Source organism: Macaca nemestrina, chromosome 12 (assembly GCF_043159975.1).
Source record: "Macaca nemestrina isolate mMacNem1 chromosome 12, mMacNem.hap1, whole genome shotgun sequence".
In the NCBI taxonomy this organism is placed as follows: Eukaryota; Metazoa; Chordata; class Mammalia; order Primates; family Cercopithecidae; genus Macaca; species Macaca nemestrina.
In genome coordinates this window covers 131,665,071-131,677,289 of record NC_092136.1, presented here as the reverse complement: position 1 = coordinate 131,677,289, position 12,219 = coordinate 131,665,071, and the positions used below count along the sequence as shown (strand labels likewise).

The 12,219-nt window shown below is 45.3% G+C and overlaps 1 protein-coding gene across 13 annotated transcripts in view; it reads right to left on the bottom strand.

Annotated features, from left to right (window-relative positions):
* The window catches only part of LOC105476177 (neurotrimin), a 1,408,523-nt gene that overhangs the window by 75,406 nt on the left and 1,320,898 nt on the right, over positions 1 to 12,219 (bottom strand). The window lies entirely within an intron of this gene.

Genomic DNA, 12,219 nt, shown 5'->3' with positions numbered 1-12,219 from the left:
TCCTGTAATCTCAGCTACTCAGGAGGCTGATGCAGGAGAATTGCTTGATCTGGGAGGCAGAGGTTGCAGTGAGCCGAGGTTGCAGTGAGCCTAGCTCACCCACTGCACTCCAGCCTGGGCAACAGAGAGAGACTCCATCTCAAAAAACAAACAAACAAACAAAAACCCCAAAACTGTCCTAGTTGATTTACTGGTGATCAACTAAAAAACTACTTTTTTTCTGAGATGGAGTCTCGCTGTGTTGCCCAGGCTGAAGTGCAGGGGCATGATCTTGGTTCACTGAAACCTCTGCCTCCCGGGTTCAAATGATTCTCCTGCCTCAGCCTCCTGAGTGGCTGGGATTACAGGCATGCACCACCATGCCTGGGTAATTTTTGTATTTTTAGTAGATATGGGGTTTCACCATGTTGGTCAGGCTGGTCTCGAACTCCTGACCTCGTGATCCATCCTCCTTGGCCTCCCAAAGTGCTGGGATTACAGGCATGAGCCACGGAGCCCGGCCTAAAAAAATATTTTACAGCTGACCCTGCAGCGCCACCACTCTGCAATGTGCAGTTTCTACATTTCTTTTTTTCATCTGAGCTTCTCTAGAGGTTCCTCACCCTGCCTCAGGGTCTTCTTTTTTTTCCTTTTAAATTTATACATTGGAATGTAAGACTCTTTCCAATATTAATCACATCAAAACTTACATTCATATTTAAAATGGCAACTATTTTAAAAGCACGATTTTATTAGAAAATCATATATTTGTGAGGAGGCAGATTCTAGATACATCATTCTGACCGCTCATCAGCCTGCTCCCACAGCCCTATCTAGCAGCGACTCACAGAGAAACCAAGGCAGGGGAGGTGGTCAATGCTTACTTTAAAATCACAAAGAGATGATGAATGTTTCTAGCAGTTAAATCAGGGGCAGGACACAAATAGGAAACTTATGGAATTAAGCACAGAAGATGCTTCCAGACAGAACTATTGGGTGTTTACTGAATTGGACTATTTTGACTGAATTGAACTGAACATTGTTTGACTGTCATACGCATGAAGGATGTCTGTCACTATCTTACAGATGAACACTCATTCACTACAATAATGTGCTTATGAATTTTTGACAGTCATAAGCATCATTCTCTCTTCCATGTGGTGTCCCTGCTTACTTGTGTTGAACGGAAATAGTGGGCCACACAAGAGCCTCGTTTTAGATCAATGGTTGCTTGACACTGTGGCCCTAGGTCTAGAGTTGTCCGCTTTCTTTTTTGTGGCCAACAATCTTTGAAAGACGGCTGAAGTTAAATGAGTCCAAACTCTCAAGAAATACACAGAGAGAACCCTAGGTGAGAAAATCACAATGGCAAAGCATAACACTATGGTAATTGACCTGGGACTTCCCTAGTTTTGAGAGAGTGCAAAAAGCAAAGACACTACGTAGGGTGGCACATTCTATTTAAAATATGTCAGCAGTTCAAGAACTGCCCAAGTATTTGGCAACATTGAGCGACCTCCTAGAAGACTACAGGAAAAATCATCCATTTAAGCCAATGTCCAATATATTTAATGCGTGTTCACTCTGAACTTGAGGAAATGCACAATAACAGAGTCTAATAACCAACTGATGGATAGACAGAAGCAGAAGATGATCACCAACTGAGATTAGGACAGAGTTTAGAAAATGTGTCTCTCGGTCCTATGTCCTTTCTGCCAGACCAACTCATTTCCAGCTGAGTGTTTCCAACTCCCAGTTCATTAAGCTGAAAGTTCCATCCTGGGTTCTGATTAGAGATGCTGCATGGCTTGTCCTCTCCTGGAGGATGGAGTCATGCTGTCCCCAGCCAAGATCTCTGCCCGAGAAGGGCTGTGTTAGAAATGCCCCAGCAGCTGTCCATGTGTTCTCGCTGTCACGAAGTACAAATGTGTCTGGTGGGGAAGGCTCTGCAGCTAAACCCACAGTAAATGCCAGTTCCATTAGGATGGCAGGTGAGCAATCTATTAGGAAATCGAAGGCCCCTCCCTCATTATAGGAAAACAAATGAGCTGTGTCTCACGGGGAGCAGGAAGACAGAGGAGAAATTCTTTTATAAAGAGAGGCAATGGGCTTTGAAATCAGATGGATGTAGTTTTGAATCCTGGCCCTGCCACACACAAATTGGATGACCGCAAGCAACTGCTTTAAACTTTTTGAAGTTTCTCATCTGTAAGAAAGGCAAAAATAATTCCTATCTCATGAGAATCTGGGGATTGAAAGAGATCAAGTGTGAAGAAGAGTTATCCCAGCAAGTGATGTGTACTGAGGGTTTGGTGACATTGGTTCGGCTCCCTTGGCATGCTGGCTTCTTCAGGAGTTCCCAGGCCACACTGCAGGGCAGAGTGAGGATCAGACCTGCATTTCCCTCTGTCCCTCCCCGCTCCAGCTTCCTGGGATGGACGGATGCTGCTAGCTCTTACCTGCACCTGCTCAAGTTCTCACCCTCTGGTGGCACCATGTAACTCAGGCTGTTTCCAACCCTCTCAAAGTCCTTTTCTCTCCAACTCATCACTTCCTTTCTACACCCAGAAGTGCTTTAGGATAGTGTCAAAGCTTGGAGATACTTAGACCTTCCACAAGTTCTCCTTTTATTATTTCCTTCTTGCAAGGTGAGAAAGGACATCTCAGAATGAAAGATTCTCCTCCATGCCCTCTCTCAGCAGAGGCCCTAATTCATTTTTCATGGCCCCTTGCAGTGACAAAAGCCGCTGCTTTCTCTCTTGTAAGCGTGCTTCATGCAATAAGTCAAAACTGATGTGCATTTTCCCCCTGGGTGCCAGAGCACGCTTTGATTTAATTTGCCCTGTTGTTTGGCACAGAGCCTTTGCCAGCGAGTTTCTTTGCAGACCTGGGGAGGCAGGGCCCTGACAGAGATGGGGCGCGGTGACAGATGGGGTTCAGTGGGTAGTGTTTAAATAATTTGCTGCAATGATAAAGGAAATATTGGAGAGTGACAGATGCTCCTGCAGAAATGCAGCCAGATAAACACATACATCCTGTCTGTGGGAGCTAGGGGCCCTGACGATAGCACGGGTCCGTGGGTGGCAGGCCCACTCTCCTGCGACTGGAATCGCTGGGGCCACATGTGAGAGTGGGGCTAATCGGCCCACGTCTGCCTCTCCTGAAGTCACTGGGAACCATCGGTAGGGGCTTTCTACAGATGCACTGCTGGTCCACACAGGCCCAGGAGGAAAAAAAAAAAAATCAACCAACACAGTGAGAGCCAGCTTGCATCCAGCAAGCACCTCTCTTTAGGAATGTCGTGGTGAAAAAAGGGCCTGGTGAGCCATAAATGAGAAGAGCAAAGAGAACGAGAAAAAGCTGGCAAAATTATGGAACTCAAAGGTGGAAGGTGGCTGACTGGTTCAGTGAGAGAGGAAAGTGTACCTGCTGCAGAGGCCGAACAGTGCAAGTGATTAGCTTGGCCCTGGGCCTGGGCCATGATGGCATTCTAAATCCTGGTCGACTTTCCTGGCATGCTGCCCCAGTGATGGATACTGGAGGGGTGAAGGAAGCACTGGGTGATGAGCATTGCTCATTCCAGATGCTGTGGTCATGATTATGGTCGGGTCAGCAGTGCTGTCTTCCTCAATGAAGGGCTGCACATGAGGGGACCACACTGGGATTTGGAAAATAACATGAAAAGGATGTTGACAAGCAAGACCATCATGGCATTAGAACCATTGTGTGTGGTGTGTGCAAGACAGAACTGAATGAGGAGATGGTTCCTGGGAGCCCACCCTCTGCATGGCCTAGACAGAATATTCCGCATTTGTCTTCTAGGAAGGAGTATGCACAGATGTGGTGCAGGGAGAGAGAAGAGAAGGTGGGAGGTGCTCGACAGGTGGGAGGATGTTCACTGGGTATGTCTATTTTTTTTTTTTTATTTACTCTTTGGTTCTGATGTTTTGCAGCAGATTTGGGAGTGAGATGCATTTATGAGAGGAGTGAGGTGAAGATGTGCAACTGAGACCAGCTTCCTGGGTGCAGAGGTGAGCTTGGAAGGAAAGCAACAAGACGGCAGTGGAGCAGGGAAGGGGGAGGCCACCTGGAATGGAAGTGGGCACCAAGTGGAAGGCAGAGTGAATAGGACTGAACCACATTCCAGCCAAGAGTCCGCAGCAGAAAGGTGAAGGTGACTCAAGAGGTTCGGCAGATGAGGGCAGCCGCATTAGGACTGAGCCTATTTGCTGGCTTACCTGTTGCGAATTTAACAGCTGTGGATCTCACCACCCACTCTGCACCCCCTTCTCTGACTGGGCAGTGAGCTTCATTCTGAAAGGTGAATTGAGATTTGCCTCTTGGCATTTTCTGGATTTTGTTTTACAGCTAATCAAACAGGCATTAACCACCTGGGAGCCCAGAAGCAGAGTTCCCTCGAGCAGCCGAGTGACACCTTGACCTTTCTGAGGGTACAGATGGAACACCGTCAGAGCCACTTCTGCAGGAATCATTCAAAGGGCTTAATCAGAGCTGTTTTTAGCAGTCTGTGACTCAAGAGTCTCATGTTGTCAGGAGAGAAAGAAGTTTGGATTACAGTGAAGGAAGGCTAAAGAGAAGAGATTGATAAAGAGCTAAGAGAAAGGAGTAAAAAGAGATCAGACTCAAACCAAAGAGACCCCCCCCCAAAAAAAATGGCAGGCTCAAATTTATCGTGGCAAACATGCTGCTTGTGTATCTCCACTGACAGCTTCCATCACTTCCACATCTTTTGCTGCTTATCCAACAGGCATCAGAAACCTCAACTCAGCATGTGGTTCTAGAAGTAAGGTTGCAGGCTGTGGGCTAGGGCTGTGCTTCTCAAATAGGGAAGATTTTGCTTCCCAGGGGAAATCTGGAAATGTCTGGGGACATTTTTGGTTATCACAATTGGGATGTGCACGTTACTGGTATCTAGTGGGTACAGATAAGGGGTGTTGCCCGATATCCCATCATACGCAAACAGCTCCCACAAGAAGAAATTAGCCAGCCCAAGTATCAATGGCACCAAGAAGGAGAACCCCAGGCTGGAGAATCCCAGCAGGGACAACAGGATTCTGGTCTCACTGGAAGCTATCCAAACCCATTAAGAAGAGGAGACACTGATTTCCTTTAATCCAGCAGCCATCACCATCACCAGAGAATTGTGGTGCTGTCTTCCAGTAATACAGAAACCAAGACTCTTATAGAAATGGGAGAGGGAGAGGGGATCACGTTGGAGAAGAAAAAATATATAAAGAGGTCAAAGAAAATGAAAGGAAATGAGGGAAGAGTGGCCAAAGGAAGGACGGTGGTAGAAGTGATTTGAGAACAATGCCCCGGTGGAGCACAGAGAAACATTGTTAGGAGGGTGAGCAGCTACGGAGAGGGTGAAAACTAAGTGCCTTCACAGTAGATGAGACACAGAGGTGTGGGGAGGAGGAGACCGGCCTTCTATGAACATGGGAAAAGGTGAGGGGGAAACAACGCCACAGTTCTAGATAAAGACAAAAGGAAGAGAGGAATCATAGATATCATAGAAGAAGCAACCAGGAGACAAGTGGGCAAGAAGGAGATTGAAGAATGCTGGGTCTGAAGATGGGTTGTGGGGAGACACTCCCCAGGGAGGGGCAGGCAGGAGATCAGGTCTGTCTCTAGCCGGGTGCTCAGTAGAACACGCAGGTCCTGTTAGGGCATCTAACGGCTAAGTGCCTGGCTGCTGGCTTTACTTGGCAGCTCAAATCTAGAAGAGTTGGTGGACAGTGGGCCAGGAGTCTGGATAGCAAAGAACACCAGGTGAGAAGAGGCTTTGGCAGAGTCCGGAGAGCTGCCTTCCAGCCCCTGCTTGGCTTGACTTCCCAGCTAAACCTGCAGATACTGCCTCATTTCTCCAGATTCCATATCCAGGGAGAACTCAGGAGCACGCAGTATGATGGCAAGCTGAGCTCCTATCTCCTCTGCACGAGGTCCTCAGTATATGCAGACGGAAAGGACAACCTTTGATCCTGATGCCTCCTCATAGAGGGGACGAGCTGAGGGCAGGCCTGAGGAGGTCTTTATCATCTTCACACTGCAAACTGAGCATTTTGGCAAGTCAGCCTGACAAAATGTCTCTGAGAGGAAGGGGAAAACTCACTATGGGTAAAAATAACTCTGGACTGGAAGTCAGGATAGTTGGTAGTGATCATGTTGACTCTGAAACCAGCTGGCCACGTGAGCCTCAGCAAGTCATTTCACTTTCTACAGGTCTCAGTTTCTTTATTTGTGAGGGGAAACATAAAAAATAGGGCTAGATAATTTTCAGATTTTTTTTTTTCCCTAGAGCTAGCATTCAATCAATAAGTGGTCCTTGTATATAACTAGACAGGCTGCTAAATTTATTTGCTTTTTAAATCATTCTGCTCTGTTTTTTGAAATCTGCCCCATTTTCATAACGGGTATCGTGTGATGGAAACAAACATTATGTTAGAGTTAGCCAGACCTTGGATCAAATCCTGGCTTAGTCACTTACCTTGGGGACATTATTTAATAAGCTCAACTCTCCATTTTCTCATAGAGGAGATGGGGTAATGCTATCTCTCCTGTGGGATCATAGTGAGGATTAGAAGTCATGCACAGAAAAAGCACCTAGGAGACTAACAGGCCCTCAATAAATGGAGGGGTCATTATCATCAGTTGGTAAGATAGAAGATTACCAGATCCTAAGCTCCAGGACATGGGATGTGTTCCATAAAGGACATTTTGCTCACAGTTACCATTCTAGAAACATTGTTGTCAGACAGAGAATCCCTGAATAGCAGAGGTAAAACAGAACCTACTATGGCTTTAGAATCAACATTTTCTTCTAAGTATCCTGCAAGAGGGTACTGTAATTAGTATTCTGCAAAGAGGACGTCTTTGTCACACAAGTCTGGGGAAACTGGGTTCGTTAGATTAAGTGCAGGATTTTTAGAATGTTTAAGTTCTTATATATCCTATGGATCTCCAAATGGGAAATGGAGCACACACAGTTGCTTAAACTTATTTAACCAAGGTACATTTTTCCTCCCTACGTAAATACCCATTAACCTTTCAGAGACAATCAATGTCACTCTGAACAATGGTTTCAGAAATCATGGTGCACATGGACGGCTGTTCTGATTACCCAGCCATGTATCAGGACCAAAAGACCCAGGTATTCGTGCATCCGAGCCTGTGTTTCCCATCTATAATTACCAAGAAGTATCTCAAAGCTACAAGTTGTCCTTCTCTCTCTTTTATTAACCAACTTCTTATCCATCTACTCATCTACACCTCTGGCCTCAGGTGCCTCTGTGCAACCCTGTCTTCCAGGTTTCCCCATGGAAAACTATTGTTCCAGGCTTTCTTTTCCTGCTGCCAGATGCCCCACAGAATCGCTCCTCTCCCATTTCCACTCTTTTTGGGGAACTCCCTGCTCTCAAGAGAATGGGTGGCTGAACAGTATGGGATATTCCTGCAGCCAGCCCTGACTTCAGCTCACCGTTTAGTCGGTGGGCTATATCAAGCTCATCAAATTAACGATTTGTTACATGATGCCTGTCAGAAACAAATGAGAAGTGAGGATGGTGGCGTTGATAAGGAGGTGAGCTGAAAGGTTGATTGTAGGTAGATACACAAATTCTCATAAGATGGGAAAGAAATGTTAAGATAAAGATGAGGAAAAGAAGGCCCGCCAAGTAGAACTGATGCTAAGTGGCCAGCCCTGGCTAAGAAGGGAGGGAAAATGAGAGGTAGGAGGGAGGCTGAGGGGCCTGTGGCAGGGAGTACTCCAAGGACAAACCTGCTTTCAAGACATTCCAAACAGAAGGTCACGGCATTGCCTCCCAGTCATCACTCTCTGCCTGGGTGGAAAGACAGGGTGAGGCAAGCCTCAGGCTTGGAGCACCTGTGCTTTACTGCTGCTCTGCTTTCACTTTTAGCCTGAAGATTTTCTTCTCATGGGTGGACGCCTGCGCCTCTTCCTGACCCTACGTTTGCCCTTTGGCCCTCCCCTCTTTGACAAGCAAGAAAATTCCAAGTCCCACACATAAGTAGTAGGCTTGAAATTCCAAATGACACATTCATACACACCGAGTCCAGGAAAATACACATCGAGGATCATTTTCAGTTTTGGAATAACCCTGTGGGGTAGGCATAGGCACTGCAGGCTGTTGGTCCCGCCATTTCGCATCCAAGGATACAGAGACACAGAAAGATATAAACTTTGATCTTTGTACTAACTGAAACAGCTGGTGAGCCATGGAGTGGCTTCCACATGCCTTGCCTTTTCCTCACAGGTATGCTTGTCATTACATAAGGAAGTTTCAGACTGCGGACAGAGAGCAGATGTGGGATGTGGTTTAAACAGGTACTGCAGATTAGGTTATTCAGGCTACCCTCCCTTTGAAAACTACTAAAGGAATTGGATGAGACAGTTTACATCTTTCTTAAAAGCATCAAAAGCTTCCTTCCTGGTACAGAATTACCAACCCTAAATTAAAGGAAAAACATGAACCAAAAGACAGCTGGTTCCTGACCTGGGGGCATTTGCTGAGTCAGGCAAATTGAAGCCTTTGTTTGACAACCTGAAAGGACAGGGGAACAGGAATCAAAGCCCAACACCCTTTTGAAGTGATGGAGTCTAATAGGAAAACCACTGTACAATAAGTGGAGACTGCAAAAAGCTGCATCCCCAAGGTGGGAGTGAACCAAAAGACAAACATCCTCTTCAAGAAATTGTGTTATGATTTGAATCACCTGGGCTAGCTAGGAAAGACACCCTTAATTTAGTTTACATAGACCTCGGTCATCTTGCAGAAGTAAATACAAATCATTCTTTAAGGAAGGTGCTTTCATTTTAGGGCTCAAAATTTTTCAGCCTTTTGTAAAAAACATACAATGATCCTCACAGAGCCAAAAAATACAATGATCCTCACAGAGCCAAAAGTAACCAGGCACACAAGAAAACATGACACTAAGAGTGAGAACAGCATAAAGTAGACAACAGAAACAGATTCACAAACATATCAGATAATGGAATCATGAAACATTGACTGTAAAACAACTATCTTTATATAAAGAAATGCATGACAAACTTGACTAATAATATTGGAAAATAAACCTATCAAAGGTAACTAGCATATTTGAGAAAAAAGTAAAAATAGGACTTCTAGAAAAGAAAAATTAAAAATACCAGTGTAAAGGTCTAAAAGAATATGAGACACAGCTAAATAATCAATTAACTGCAAGTTAAGTAAGGAAAGAAATGAAGAATACCAAAGAAGTCATAAGGACATTGACAGAGGGAGGGGTCTTGTCTACACTTAGTGAGGAGTCCCAAAAGGAGAGAAGAAAGGGAAAAGGGGACAAGAGGCAATATTTGAAGAGACAATGGCTGAGAATTTTCCAGAATTAATAAAAAAATTAGTGGAATCCATAGATTCCAGAATACTAACAAATCCAAAGAAAAGTTAAAGACAAATCTATAGCTAACACAGCATTGTGAACTTACAAAAAGCCAAATCCAAAGAAAAAATCTTAAAAGCAACAGGGGTTGTTGGAGGTTGGGGAGAAAGGCAGATACCTTTCATGGAAACAAAAATAAGATTGACAGCTGACTTCTCAACAGCAGAACTGAGAGTCAAATGTTCCTTAGGAAACTGAAAGGAAATGACTTCCAACTTAACATTTTGTATCAGAAAAAGTACCGTTCAGGAATCAGGATAAAATAAGACATTTTCACTAAACAAAAACTGAGAAAACATGCCACCAGCAGCAGAGCTATTGCAGAGGAAATCCTAAAGAGGATTAAGGCAGAAGGAAAATAATCCCAGATGAAAGGTCTGAGATGCAGGAAGAAATAAAGAGAAAGAAGGTGATAAAGTGGTGATAAGTGAAAATCATTTAAAACAATATCTTAAAATAGATTGTTAATTAAGCTATATACCAGCAATGGCAATGAAGTTGGACCAAGATAGAGAAAATTAAAATTCTTTGGACATCCTTGGATTGTCGGGGGGGAAGGTAAAGACGTTGATTAAAATGGTCCTTTCATGAGTTGAAGAGAAAACCAAGAGAAAGTGCCTGGCCGGGGACCATGACCTTTACCACATCAGGGTGAGAGACCACATTCAAGAGAAAAGCCTGGATCCTGATTTGTCAGCCTTTCTTACCTTAATAGTTGTACATGGTTTTAAGCATCATTTCCAATGTTTAAAGGAAAGGAGGATTCCAAGGAGAGGGAGGGACTGAAGCAATGACACCTAGGATTTGAAATCCAACAACCTGATACAAGAGACCAGTTCTCCGGGAATTCCTCCTGCCGCCAGTCCTTTTGGGCATCACAGCCAAGGAAACAACTCACATAGCCAGCATTAAAACATTGTCCGCTTCCTGCAGATGGGTGACTGCCTCAGCAGATCAGCTGGGAACAGGCGGTCCCTGTCTTCCCCAGGGAGTTCCTTCTCCAGTTGGCGGGAGGGCTGCTTAATTCAAGAAGGAAGTGATCACCATGTCCATGAGGGCTGGAACACACCTTACCCTGACACACACACACACACGCCCCCTCTCATCACACACACATGATTTATTTTCTAGCCTTCAGCCTTATCCTGTCCCTGGTGTTTTACTGCAATGGAGTATTATTCTTCATGAAGCTCATTTAGAATATGATTGCTCTGCTGATGCCAGTTCAGAGGGGGCTCTGGAGAGAGCTTGGAGAGAACAGACAAGGCCAAAATCACTTTCAGAGGTACAGGTGCATTCATGGAACTGATCTGTCACAGAGATAGTAAGTGTGTGGAGCATGTTCCAGCCAGTGCCCCAAAGCAGCAGCTGAATGAGTGTCCATGGCAGGGAATGCTGCAGAGTTGGTATGGGAAACACCAGTGTCCGATGCCTTCTTTTCTGATCCCCAAAATAGATGACATTTCCCCTGGGAAAGCAGTCCCTGGCCACCACCCTTTCCCGTGCAGTGCCCATCCAACTGAGGAGAGATGCATCTGAATGGTGATTGGCAGCTCAGCTGAGCAAAAGCCTGCACAGCAACGGCTGAGTCTCCATGCTGAGTGGTTGATACACGTTCCCCTCTTGGCATTGATGAGCACACTGAATTTACTGCCTTCAGCTGAAATTGCTTTATTTGGACCTGATGTGTGGTGGACCACTGACAGCCCTCAGCTTGATATGATGTCCATTTCTGAGGTAGGGGCACTTCCAGACCTTGGCTTCTGATGACTTCTTTCAGAAAGAACAAACAACACTTCTGATTTGCATGGCAGTATTGAAGAGAACTAGGTGCTAGGCAAGACCAGGGACCACACTGGCCCTACCTTCCCTCTCTAAAAGCAGGAGGCAGCTTGCTCAGCCAGCCTCCTGGTGCTCAGATGAAAGGCCATTTTAAATAACAGTCATGTATTAAAGCAAGGGGAGAAGAAAGAGGAAAAAAAAAAACTCAAGGGCTATAGCACTGCCACAGTTTTAAATTATAGTGTAGGAGGATAAAAATAAAAGAGAGAGAGGAAGACAGAGCAAGGGAAAAAATTGCCATTGTTTTATGAAGCAGATGGGAAAGTTCAGGGGATCAGAAAAAGACTATTATTATCTCAACTCTACAGTGACAAGCCAGGAGAAGGATGAGCAGTTTTTTCCCCTGTCTCTCCCTGAGAATGGGACACTGGCGGAATGCATTCTGAATACAGTTTAAGGGCAGGAGTTCTGAGCCACAGGGGGTAGAATTAAAGATTCATCAGGCAAGAACATTTTGAGAGCACTTTCTCCCAATTTCTCCATTTTCTCCTATGTTTGGATGCTGTGGGCTGTGGCCATTTAATGGTGCTCTCTCTAGGGCCTGTGGAGAGAAGGGGAGGCTCTTGGAAAATCCAAGGATTTCAGAGCTGGAAATGACCTTTCTTAGGGGTTAACTAGTTCAGATTCAAAGTTAGAGACACACAGGAGGTAAAATGAGGTAGCAAGTGTCTACTAAATGTTCAAGTCCAATAGACGAAAGAAATCAGAGAGTAGAAAAGAGACAGGGGTAGAGAAAGAGAGACAGAGAGAAAAAAGGAAATCCAGAAGGAAAGGAAAGGAGGAAGGTACGAGAATGTGCAGAGGGTGGTCTCCTAGATCCAAATTTAAAGGGTTCTTATCCCCAAATCCAGGATCCCTCCACGGCCCACCTCCTGCTCGGATCCCTCCGCGGCCCACCCCCCCCCCCCCCCGCGCGGATCCCTCCGCGGCCCACCT